Below are 12,396 nucleotides of genomic sequence, written 5' to 3'. Positions count from 1 at the left end.
TTAAAATCGTTATCTGCTTATAATAGGGTTTATGATATCCTCTAATAGGATTTCAAAATTAGTGTTTTTTACAATGAGATATTTCACCCTTTTTTTACTGTCCTTCCCAAAACACTTGTTCAAATTTACACCTGTATCACTAATTAGGTGCAGGTAAGGGACCTTCAACAGTTTTGTTTCAAATACTGCTCTCTCCCAAAATTCACATAGGGTTACATGGAGTGTCAGCCACATCTGGGCAAGTTGATTAGCCCAGACTCTCAAGTTACTGTGCATCAACTGACTTTCAATAATTGTGCATATACACTTAGCCCATGAAAAATGCAGACTAATTCAACCTTCCTTAACCAGCAATGAAACAGGGTTAAATTAAATCAAGTTATGTGCAATTGCCACAGGCTACATATGTGCAATTGAACATTCACTGTAGCTAAGCATGCAATAACTTCAAATTGCCAGGACTTAACAAGTTACGTTGAATCCTCAGAAGTCCATCTACAGAGCTTTTTATAAGACTTCATTGGCTAATTATTTATCAAAATGTGATTAAGAATTTGCTTAATCCCATTACATCGTATGTCTACTTTGAGCCTAGAAAAAGGATTTGTCAGGAATAAACACAAACATTTACAGAAAAAGAGAGAATTCCTATTCTGAAGTCTACTAATTCAATATAATCATTTAACATGCCACTAAATTAAATAAGTAGTTTTCATTATTCTTTCTGCAGGTTGCAGGCTAAGATTACTGTGTGATGTGAAAACTAAGAATGTTTGCCTTCCAGTATTATGATGTCTTGTTCATGTCATGATGTTTAGAGAATTACAGACAAAACAGTTTTTAAACTATACCATTTTTTAATTGCAATTCCTCAAATATTTTAATTACATTTTCCATGGTAAGAATAAATTATCCATTTCTGTAAATAACATGACTAAACTTTACATCATGCTAGATAGAACCAGAGGGAATGACTACAGTGAGTAAATATGCAGAGCCATAACTATAAATAATCTTTTATAATAGTGACCTTAGAGTGCACAGTGTGTTCCTACAACTCTAAGCCATTAGTCACCTAAATCATCACCAGGAAAGTTCACCTACAGCTTTGCTTCAGTGTATGTCAGAACTGCCACTATTTTTGCAGAACTAAGCCACTCAACACCTGTTTTACACCTAAACCTGGGCAAGATCCTCTGAGTAGGAAAATCCAATGATACACACATGCTTTGAACATGCCTAACACACAAAACTGAGTACTTCGCACTGTGTACTAGCCACCGCCTCCATCCCTTCACTCAAAATCTCAGCAGGACAGAGTAAAGGCACTTGCTCAGGATATCAGACACCCAGATTCTAACATCCTCCTCAGTAGCAGGAGGTTCAAACATGCATTTGTCACTATCCATTAGTCTTCGACAGGCTCTAAGATTTTTATGGGGTAGCGAGCATTCCCTTCTCCTCTTGTTGAAGGAGTACTACATCACAGTGCAAAGAAAATTAATTAGAACAGGGAAAAAGCCTGAAAGAGAGAATATGATTATCAAATATATTGATTTAAACTCTCTTTCAGGAGGTAAAAATCTCTCCAATGTTTTCTATTGACTAACCAATATAGATCCCTTACTCAGCACCACAGGAGTTGAGAGTTCCATTTTGCATGCTCACCCATCTCAAACTTTTGATTGACACTCAAGGGCTGACATGTTCAACAGCAATATCACAACAATGAAGTCCCTTTTTGATCTCACTCCAATTCCTTTTTATGATGTGGAAATCAAGATTAAAAATTTTACTTACTGCACTGTGACAGCTGGTTTACAAGGCAATGCTTAAAAAGATATATTAAATGCATTTCTATATGTTAAAATTCATATTATTAAAAATTATGTTAAAAGTCAGATCTTCAAAAATCCATCTAAAACAGAACATTCAACACAGAAAAGTTGATATCAACAAATACTCAAACATTACTTTTTCTGTGTATCAACTCAAAGCTTTCTAGACTTCTACCAGGAAATCCCACGCCCCCCGGCTGAAAGATCACATTTGCAAAGTCAATCAAAAGTTAATAAACACCCCTTGCGCTCAAAAATTCTGACTTGGATTATATAATTGCTCAACATTCCCCTCCCACCCCCAGGCCCAACCTTCATTCAGCTTACAGGAGGTATCTGCTCTGGAAATGAATCGGAGGCTATTTGTAAGGCTGTAAGGCCTGTTTTATACATGACTCTCCAACTTCAAGTAAAAATGAAAGAGAAGTATGAAGGGAACAAGGCTACAGATCAGATAGCAGAAAACAGAAAAATGCCGCTCTTGGGAATCTGATTCTATTTCTATTACTAATGTTAAATATGTCTGTGTTCCTTTTTTCCTGCATGCTCCACAGCCTAATTTGAAGAAGCACTGATTAGTCATATTTATAACCAAAATTAACAAAATCTGTTCTAATGTTATCGCACACATTATGATACAAAAAAAGTAAATTTAAAATTCAGGTCCTACAGTTGCTTCAGTTGGACTTCCAAAGTTATAAAGACCAGCTTTTGCATCTCTGTTCCCAACTTGCATGATTACATATTCTCCTCAAAATCATTTCAAAAATAAGTATTTGTGAAGCATTCCAATATTACAATACATGTCACAGAAAAGCCTGTGAGGAAATTAAGAATTCTATCTCTGGAGCAGGGTTTAATGATGTGAAGTGATTAAGGCAAAGGAATACACATTGAACACCAAAGAGAAATCAAAATACTTAATCATAAAAGACAGGACTGGAAGCAATCTCAAGAGTCTATCCCATTCCCCAAGGCAGAATCAACAATATCTAAGGCCAATCCCAGGAGACATTAATATAACCTGTTTTTTTGTATTTTGGGGGGGTAGGGGTGTTTGGGTTTGGTTTGTTTTGATTTTTTTTTTTTAATCTCTATTAAGGAGAGATTTTTTTTTAATCTCTATTAATCTCTATTATCTCTATATAATTCATTCCACACAGTCAGTGAAACAGGCATCTTGTTGTAAGAAAAAAAAGTGATGACAGCCTTAAAGACTACCACAATGCATTCACAAAGATGCCAAACGCAGACTACACAGGTAATCTGAACTACAGAATTCCCTACCGTTTGCTCTTACAAGAAGTATTCCACATTTCTGAGGTGTTTTTTGTTGGTTTTTTTTTTTTACTATGTGATTTCCTCAGAGAGAGAGAGAAGAAAAAAAAAAAAAAAGACAATTCAAACAACAAATTCCTGTGTGTGAAATAATGCTTCTTTGCCCAGCCAATCCTTGTTTTGTACTTCTGGCTTCTCAGGCAATTTGTTCTTCTTCCCCTCTCTGGTCTCTCTCAGTACATCCTTCCCACCCTTTCCCAACCCTGAACTGCCTCCCTTGACTGTGCACCCAATTCCAAAGTACCCTTCTGTCTCAGTTTCTTGCTAAGGCTGTTTCACAGCTCTTCCTGCATCTTCACTAAGGACACTTGTATCTGCCCCACCAGCTCCTTTATCCAGCCCTCACAGTTCAGTCATTACTTCCTTAGGAACTCCAAGCTCCTTCCCACCTCCCAGTTCCTGCCCTTCAAACTCCCATTCCCTCCCCATCCTGTGTAAGTCTGTTTCCAGTCCACCACTCTTCTCCTCCATGCGTTCACCCTTCCAGCCACCTGCAACCTCAGTTCTTGTCTTTTCCACATTCAAACAAATCAGCACTGTGGATAAGCAGGGAATGGACACCAGAAAAATAAGAGTCTGTACTACATCTCACTGCTTAGAACCATACTTATTAGGAAAGTCCTGTTGCGCATACAAAATTTTTCAACTTTAATGCCTACAATCAGAGAAGTCAGCTAATTTTTCAGACACTAATAACTTGCCCAATTTTTGGACAGATTTTCAAATGGCAACAAAATGCACATCCCTAATGCAAAAAGTCACCTCACTCAAAATTTAAGTTCCTTTCCCAAAGAATGGGGGTGTTTGAATGACTTGAAGAAAAGGTCAGAAATTATTTTTTAAACATTTTTTTCTCTATCATGACCCTTAGGAGACAGTGAACTATTTTGGCTTTAAGCTTTATTAAAAGAGGCAGTCAATAAAGGGCAGTCACCCAGCATAGAAGATTTTGGCCCAAATGACTGAAGTTTAGCAAAGTCAGAAATAAAATCAGTGCCTTTAAATATTAAGTGTCAAGAAACTGAGAGGAGTCACTACCAGCCTCACCTATACAAAACAAGCAGGGAGCAACATGCATTCTTAAAGTTGACTAGCAACTCCGTTAAGCAATGTTTCGATTACTTATAACTGCCAAACTTTAATAGGATACACTGAAGTTTTTCTGTGTTACAGGTTATGCCTCAACATGAGTTTTCAAGGAAACTGCCAGGAAGAACCAATCATCACTGAGCATGCTAGTAGAAGAAAATTAATTTCCCATTATTTAAAAAAGAAAAAAAAAGGAAAAAAAGTAAACCTAGCATTCACATAGTAAAAAGCAATCATATCTCCTTAGTTTGAATTAGAAATGTAACAAAAAAAATCATCAGGCAGATTTTTAATTTTCCCTTCAGGAGGCAGGGCAGAGGGGGAGGAAATAAAAGTTAAACTGATTTTAGATCTCCACAAGGCACTCCCTGTGAGTTCCCACTACTGTCTTTATTAGAGTCTTAGCAAAATTTTCCCAGCTTTTAGACTACAAAAAGCAGGTTCCAGATTATTTTTTCTACAGGTGCTAAGGTAGCTGCTGTACATAGCATCTGATGAAGGCTCTCTAAATTCCCCCCCGCTTTAATATCCAGCAAGCATATCCAAAGAAAAAGAGAAAGCCACATATCTGAATGGAAAATAACATGCAAGAAAGGGCGACAGTCTCTACTAAAACCTAAGACTTGAGAACAAAATTTCAGAGACAAAGTATTTGTAACCTCATCCTTTCTGAGTACCTGGTCAACACAGAGGAGAGATTGTTAGCTCAAACTTGAGAGATAGGGGTTGCACTATCACAGACGTGTTTACATTCAAGGAGTTTGGTAAATTACATTATATTTTTAAAAAAAGAGAGAGAGAGAGAGAGAAAAGGTTACTACTATAAAACCAAGCATTGAAGTATTAAGAAATGTCAGAATTATGGTTGCTTACACGTTCAATTTAGTCCCTTGTGCATTATGACAGTCATTCATTAAATTATCCTACACCTTTTTTTGTTATTCACAGGATCTCTGCCTCATATATGGCACATGACATATATGTCATGAAACAAATCAGAGTTACAGAGTAAAAGGAGGTACCTTCTGTGAGACTTTTTTTTACTAAGGAATTAGAATAAAACGTAGTTAATAAATCCAGTTGATTAAAAACAGTTTCTCACCCAGGAGATCTTGTGCTGGAAACTGCCATTTATAAAAATCAACTATCCTAAAAAAAAACAAAAACAAACCCTTAACCCCCCCCCAACTTATTTTCACAGAAAACTTCCATCACAACTAAAGATAGAAAGAAAAAAAGGAAAAATGAAAAGACTGAGCACTACTTATTCTACTTGTTCCATTATATACTCACTGCCTCTAGGCCATGCCTAGAGCATATGACACAAAAAGCCATATGGGGAGAAAAAAGCTCAAGAACTTCTCTGCCCAATACAGATTAGGCATTTGGACCTGGACCTCCTACATCCCAAAAGCAATGTTCCGGCTAGGAATGCACTTACTACACCTCAGAACCCTCTTGCTTTCCTAACGGAGCCATATTGCAGCCAGACAACAGACTGATGTCGCAATGAAATGGTCTGACCACTAGGATGCAGAGGTTTCCCTTCAACCAGCTTACATCAACTGCAACAATTACCAGTTTAAGAGGCACAGTTTTACCCCTAACAGCCAATAACCAATGCTTAGGATACCCTCCAGGGTTGTGAGTTCCTGCAGGAAGTTAACTGAGCAACATTTTGAATCTCTGTCTCCAATATTGCAGGCAAGCCATTTAATTACCTGAGGGATTTGGGTTATTATCTAGTTGTTGTCTCTGTTCTTCATGATAAACTTTAAGAGATTTTGGTTTCTTCACAATATGGAGGGTGATTCTTTTTAATTTTTCAGGACAGGAAATCTATTCTTTTCCAGCTGTTGGATGATCAAGACAGTTGAAACTTAATAGATGTTTAAGGCCATCAGCGAAAACCCAATTCTATACTTCTTAGGGATCCAGCATGAGAAACAATGAGCCTGATATGTTGAAATGCAGTGCACTCACAACCACAAATAAAGTCAAAGAAAACAATGTTATGAGCTTACTAAGTGCTGTAAAGGAACTCTACAAATCTGAAAAATAAAGCATGTCAAATTACTCAAGGTTTATAAGCACTTTTAAAACTCACTATTTTGACTCAGTTTCAGTCTTCCATCTGTAAAATGGAAATAATATTTTACAGATGTGCAAAAAAAAAGTTCTTTAATGTTTGTGATGTACAGATATTTATTTTGAGATAATTCCTGCAAATTAACAGATGAAAACACTTCAGCATTCATGAAAGATTTGGATGTATACAGCAGGTAATAAGGCAGCAGGCTGCACACTGAATGACAAAGAAAAACAAATACATAAACTAGGTTATAACAGTATACCAGTCAGCTGGCAGTTCCCATGCACTGTATGAGGCATTGAACTGGGGCTGCCAGGGTAAGGGGGAATACAATAATGTAGTTAAAGGCCCAGCATATGGAGAAGGGGGCTGGATTATGTTTGTTTCTGTACTCTTAGTCTGCTGTTTCCTTACCTGAGCCCCTTTGCAGCCTAGCATTTTTTGACACTGTTCCCCTACAATGCATTGCATGTCTACACATACACACTGCTACAAAAACCAAAGTGCTTCAAATCAAACGACAGCAATAATCTGAAAAATTAAAATATCTACCCATATGAAGAATTTTGAGATCTGATTGGAAAACCACTTAAAACCAACTGATACAAATACTAAAGGCCATAGAAATGAACTTTTCTAGATTTTTTCCTGACTTTAACATGAAAAATAGTCTTCAATGTTTATGGTTTTTTTAAAGGTATTTGTGTAAACCAAATAGTCACCTTCAAGTACAGTATCAACAATGATGTTCAATTTTACTGGAATTCCTTTTAGTTTCTACATACAGCTGGGCCAAAATCCTTTCTCCCCTCCCTTTTGCTAGTGAGATTTCCCATACTGAACAGTAGGGACAGGAAGTGAGACACAAATCATAGGTCCTGCACAATCTCCTCAAACACAATTTCCTCACTCCTGGGGTGCAGCAGATGTCAATGTAAAGCACTTCTCTCACACGTACTTTGAGGTGATCAGCTACCAAGACATATGTTTGTAACACTAAAAAAATAAATCCACAAATACAGATGAATTATATAAAAGGTTTTTAGAATACAAGCCTTTAACAATTGTCATTTCAAAAGGACTTCCTTTTTTGATTATTAAAAAGGATCATTATTATATAGGGTTATTAGCAATAATACACACGTATCACTAATTTCGAGCATTTCCTTGTCTTGTGGTTTAAGTATCTCCGTGCAACTGAGTGCTCATTACTGCTGATGATTCAAAAATCAGAAGCTAACCTAACCTGTACTACTTCTAATAAAGGCATATGAAAAGCAAGATTGAAAATAACCAGTATCATATTGAAATGGCCATTTTTTTCAAATGTTAAATATTTCTAGTGATGTATTTTGTGACAGTAAATAGCTGTTCTAACACTGGATGATCCACCACACACCTACCAGACACCAAACTCTAAAGTTATCACAACTCATATTTTTTCCAATTAAGTATGCCCATAATTGTTGTCAAAGTGTCCACACATTCATGAATATTATACACTCCTCTAGAATAATTTCTAGAAAGCACAGATTTCTGAATTTGAAGACTTAATTTCTTTCTTAGGTCTAGATATTCAGAATAGAAGTATATTTTTTCCTTCTAGTTACTAGCAATTGTCCACTAACTTTGCATTTCTTGTGCAATAGTTATAAAGTAAATGTTAATATAAATTTAATATCATAACTTTAACACTTTGTAATATAATATACACATAAAAGCATCACACTTGCCACTGAACACACAGAAATTTGCAATAGGAAACTTGTTATACCAATGCCTGGCTCAAATCAATTCATACTTTGACTATTTTTCATCTAGTATCCTTCAAAACATAGTTTATTAATATTATAGAGGAATTATACATGAAACATTTAGGAATATATACATGAAACATTTAGGAAAAAAAATATAGTAATTTCCTTGGGTTAGAACCATCTATTGCCTTGATTCTGCAAGAAGAGTCATATGAACATTAATGTACATGGAGTCTCAAACATGCAATAAGGTTACACAGGGGTACCTATACTCTTACATAGAGTAGGGATCTGCAAAGGGTTTTAGTGATACAACTTTGCTTCTCTGATCCTGTTCTGTTTCTCCTAAATGAAAATTTAAACATTTCAAATGTAAAAAGTAAATTATTTTACTGCTATGCCTGTTTCTATGGCTTTATTTTTAAAAAGTATAAAAACAGCTTTAAAAGACAGCAAAAGGTTTCAGGGAAAGATTTTTTTGTTGGAGTAACTTCAGGTAAAACACTTAAGAAGTTGAGAGGAAAAAAAGAAAAGAAATAAAACCTGTACACAGGAAACAAATTCAAAACGTACAAGGTAGTCAAAAGCCCAAAATAAAAGATAACAAGAAGAAAATATTTTCCTCTTTCAGTTAAAATAATTGTTACAACTAACATCTCAAGAATAATTAATTTTGTATTTCTATAACATGAATAAAATAACTACATCCTCCTTAAGCAGCTAGCTGTTGTGATAAACAGTGGACCAGTATAAATTCCTAACGTTAGGGAAAAAGTAATATGAAAGTGACATAGTCCTGCTTCACACACACACACTCTTAAATGTGCTAAAAAATACAATCTAAAACAAAAATAAGTCATCTTATAAAGATTTCCACATTAAATATTTCTGTATGCTAAATATATTTTTTTGAGATAAAGAAATGTACAACTACATAAACTGTGATAAAGCAACAAATTCAGGATTAATCACATATGGCTCAGAACAACAAAACCAAAAAACTCATTACAAATAGACAGCATCTTAAATTTCCCTCTATAAATACACCTATTTTTCATACCAGAAAAGTGCATGCTTTCTGATTAAAAAAAAAAAGAGCACACCCTGTAAACACAACCCTGGCAAGATAAACTTGACAGGAACTACATAACTACAGTAGCCCATTTCCTGCTCTTATCTGGTATATTTAAAGCAAACCTCCTTAAATGAAAAATAAGTCAGAGAAGTTCACTACTATTAGCTTAACAAACCCATTTTTGTTAAAATGAGAGCTGTTTGAAACAGATGACAAAAGAAATGCTAGAGCTCATGTCGCTTCCTGATGATGAAAACTACCCAAGAACTACAACTACTTCTGCACAGTCCTTTCTTTCCTGTAAAGCAGAGTTACACTCGGCCTCTACGCATGCTACGGACCAAAAGAAAACAGCAATTCTTCTGCTACACACTGAGATAGGGACAGTTAGAGACAACTAGTGGCTCCCTCTGCAATTCACAAAGTTTAAAACTAAAAAGCTGCTTTTTCGAAGTGTAAATGGTTCCTCTCCACGCACGTAGGCCTGAGGCCCTGTTGCAAACAGTGTCTAACAGGACCAGGCAGCACAAAGACAGGAATGGGAGATTAGTGGGAGGGAGGGAGGCCGGGATTGGGGCTCAGCAGGATCTTCAGGCTTTTTAAAATTCAAACTGCTCCCTGACCAATACAAATCACGGACACGCTACTGACTACTACACGGATTTACAGCATTAAAAACACGCCTTCTACGTGACAGCTATATTAACTTCACCCTTTTAAACATGTATCAGGGCACTCCGAGGCACGATAGCACAGTTTATAAGACTCTAAACACAATATACCAGAAAGTTACTTTATTAGATACATTAGCCACTTATTATTACAAAAGATCTGCCTGAACAACTAAGAAACCTGCTGAAAAATAGACAAATTATGTAATGTTGATACTTGTTTGCCATTTACAAATTTCCTTTCTATATGAAAGATGAAACTTTGTATCTTAATATTTCCCTCAATTATGTAATTTCTGTAGGAGTATTTTTATTAGTTCACAGGGTGTTTAAGTCTACCTCAATTTTTAATAACACTCTCAACTGTACCACACAGTAAATCCAAGATTTACTTTATTTATAAATGGTAGCTAATTTACAGTAAAGACCTGACACTTAATCAACCGTCATTTACAAAACACATTCGACCTGTTAAAATGACACCTAATTACATATTCAAACATCATGGACACAAACAGCCAATAACAACCTCAGGATCTCAAAGTGGTATGGCCTGACAAGAAAGGATGACACTTTTAAAAAGTGTTCCTCACTTTTCAGTTAATTAAATTTACTCTTGATTCTCAAGTACTTAGGGCAAGATCTCATCTTCACCTTGGCCCCTGAAATGTCATAAACGTAGCACTTTACATACGACCCCTCTCCCATTTTCTGTTTGTTAAGAGTATAAAATAGTATTTCGTCTGAATGTAGTACATATTCCTGTAACGCATACAGCACATGAACATTGAGATTGCGTGGAGTACCTGACACAATATGCTTGTCTATCTGTATTTCCTGGGTCTGCAGGTGTCCGTGTTGTGTCAATCATCCCACAAGCGCTAGGTTTATGCTATAAATATACTAAGTGATTAACACACTAATCAATCGCTATATTATTTAGAGATTAAACCTCTGCACATTATAAATCCATATGCATTCGAACTTTTGAATGTTCAGAACGCAGTTGGTTAGAAGGAGAAGGTAATAGCGAAGAGAGCTGGTATTTTTGTTTCTGAGTATTTACGTTGTCTCTCATCCCCTATTCCTCCACTTACTCCTTCCCCACTTCAGAGGGCTGTCTGCGCTGGGACCTTCCTTCCTTGCCCTGGTGAAGTTGTAAATATGGCAAAAGGATCAGTGCACATTTGCGGCTAATTGTATTGTTTCTTCCTCCTCCTGCTCCTCTCCGGGTTGAGGCCTGTCACTGAGAAGCCGCTTCACCTTTCTAATCCCCGAGCTAGAGTAAAGGCGCTGGCCGGCGGGCCTGCGCTCTCCACCGGGCCTAGGCCTCCCGGCAGCCCGGGAGGAACCAATCTCCTCCGCCAAACCCGAGCGAACAGGAAGGAGGGCTGCGAAATAAACACCTCTGGTTGCCACTTATTCCCCTCTACCCCAGATAACAGCTAATCCCCTCTGCTCCCGGCAGTGCTGGGCCGCCTGGGCTGGGAGGCCCGGCCCGCTGCTGGAGAGGGCAGGGAGGGGAAGGGGAGACAAGGAGGGGGGATTACCTGAGCAAATCGGCGTCTGAATCCAACGAGAATCCGAGAGAGAAGGAGAGAAATCCGCCCCCCTCCCTCCTCAGAGGAGCCGCCGCCGCCGCTGGGCCGCCGCCGCCGCCGCGGAGCAGGAGGAGGAGGGGAGATAATATAACAACAATAATCCGGGCCGGGAGGGGGGCTGGCTCCTCTTCCGTCTCCTCCTCAGTGCAGCGAACATGTAGAGCCGGGGGGTGAGCGGCCGAGACAAATCCCTTCCCCCTGAGCCTGCTTCACAACATCAACACGGGCCGGGCCGGGCCGCGCCACGCCGAACCGGTTCCGAGACACGCTCCGAGCCGCGGGGGAGCAGGGGGGTGGCCGGGGGGGCAGCGCTGCCAAGGGGCCGCCGACCGCTCCCTCTGTATATGCGAGTGCAGGAGGGTGGGGGAGGTGGCAGCCTAGGCACAGTGAGTCGATACCGAGCGGGGGGTAGGGGGGGGAAGAAGAAGAGGGGGAGGAGGAGGGGAAAGGAAAGGAAAGGAAAGGAAAGGAAAGGAAAGGATCGGATCCTGTGTGTGTGTGTCTCTCGCTCCCTCTCAGAACAAAATGCCGACCGGAAGTGCAGCTGCAGGAATGACTCCCTCCACCGGCGCCAAACACCAACAACCTCCCCCTTCCCTCCGCTGCCTCCTTCTCACTCGCTCAACTAGCGTCGCTTCCGCTGCTGCTACTGCGCTGCTCCACGCCGCTCCCTTTCCAGCTCCGCTGCAGCTGGAGTGGCTCCCTCCGCCTTGCCTCGCCTGGCAGCAGCAGGCACGACTGAGTCTCCGCTGCGTGGCTGTCTCTCCCCTTCCCCACCCCTTCAGTTGCTGCCTGAGTTTCTCTTTCTTTTCTCTCCCCTTCTGGTGTGCGGAACAAGACCGGAGTTTACGCTTAGGAGGCCTGCGCTGAGAGGAAAGCAGCCAGCGATTTGTGATGAAGTGACCGTTGAAAAAAACACACGTTTTGGGTTTTAT

The 12,396-nt window shown here is 38.9% G+C and overlaps 1 protein-coding gene across 5 annotated transcripts in view; it reads right to left on the bottom strand.

Moving 5' to 3' along the window:
* The window catches only part of NIPBL (NIPBL cohesin loading factor), a 171,867-nt gene extending 159,848 nt beyond the window's left edge, over nt 1-12,019 (bottom strand). The window contains exon 1 of one of the 5 annotated variants that reach the window (XM_072858656.1): nt 11,411-12,019. The gene's annotated coding sequence lies outside the window, so the exon portion shown is untranslated. The remainder of the gene's footprint in view (nt 1-11,410) is intronic. The other 4 variants (XM_072858657.1, XM_072858658.1, XM_072858659.1 and 1 more) reach the window with 4 other exon arrangements.
* Nucleotides 12,020-12,396: the final 377 nt, after the last annotated feature.

Source organism: Ciconia boyciana, chromosome 4 (genome assembly GCF_034638445.1).
Source record: "Ciconia boyciana chromosome 4, ASM3463844v1, whole genome shotgun sequence".
Taxonomy (NCBI): Eukaryota; Metazoa; Chordata; class Aves; order Ciconiiformes; family Ciconiidae; genus Ciconia; species Ciconia boyciana.
Note: the sequence above shows the minus strand (reverse complement) of the source record. Positions and strands in the feature narration are given on the sequence as shown.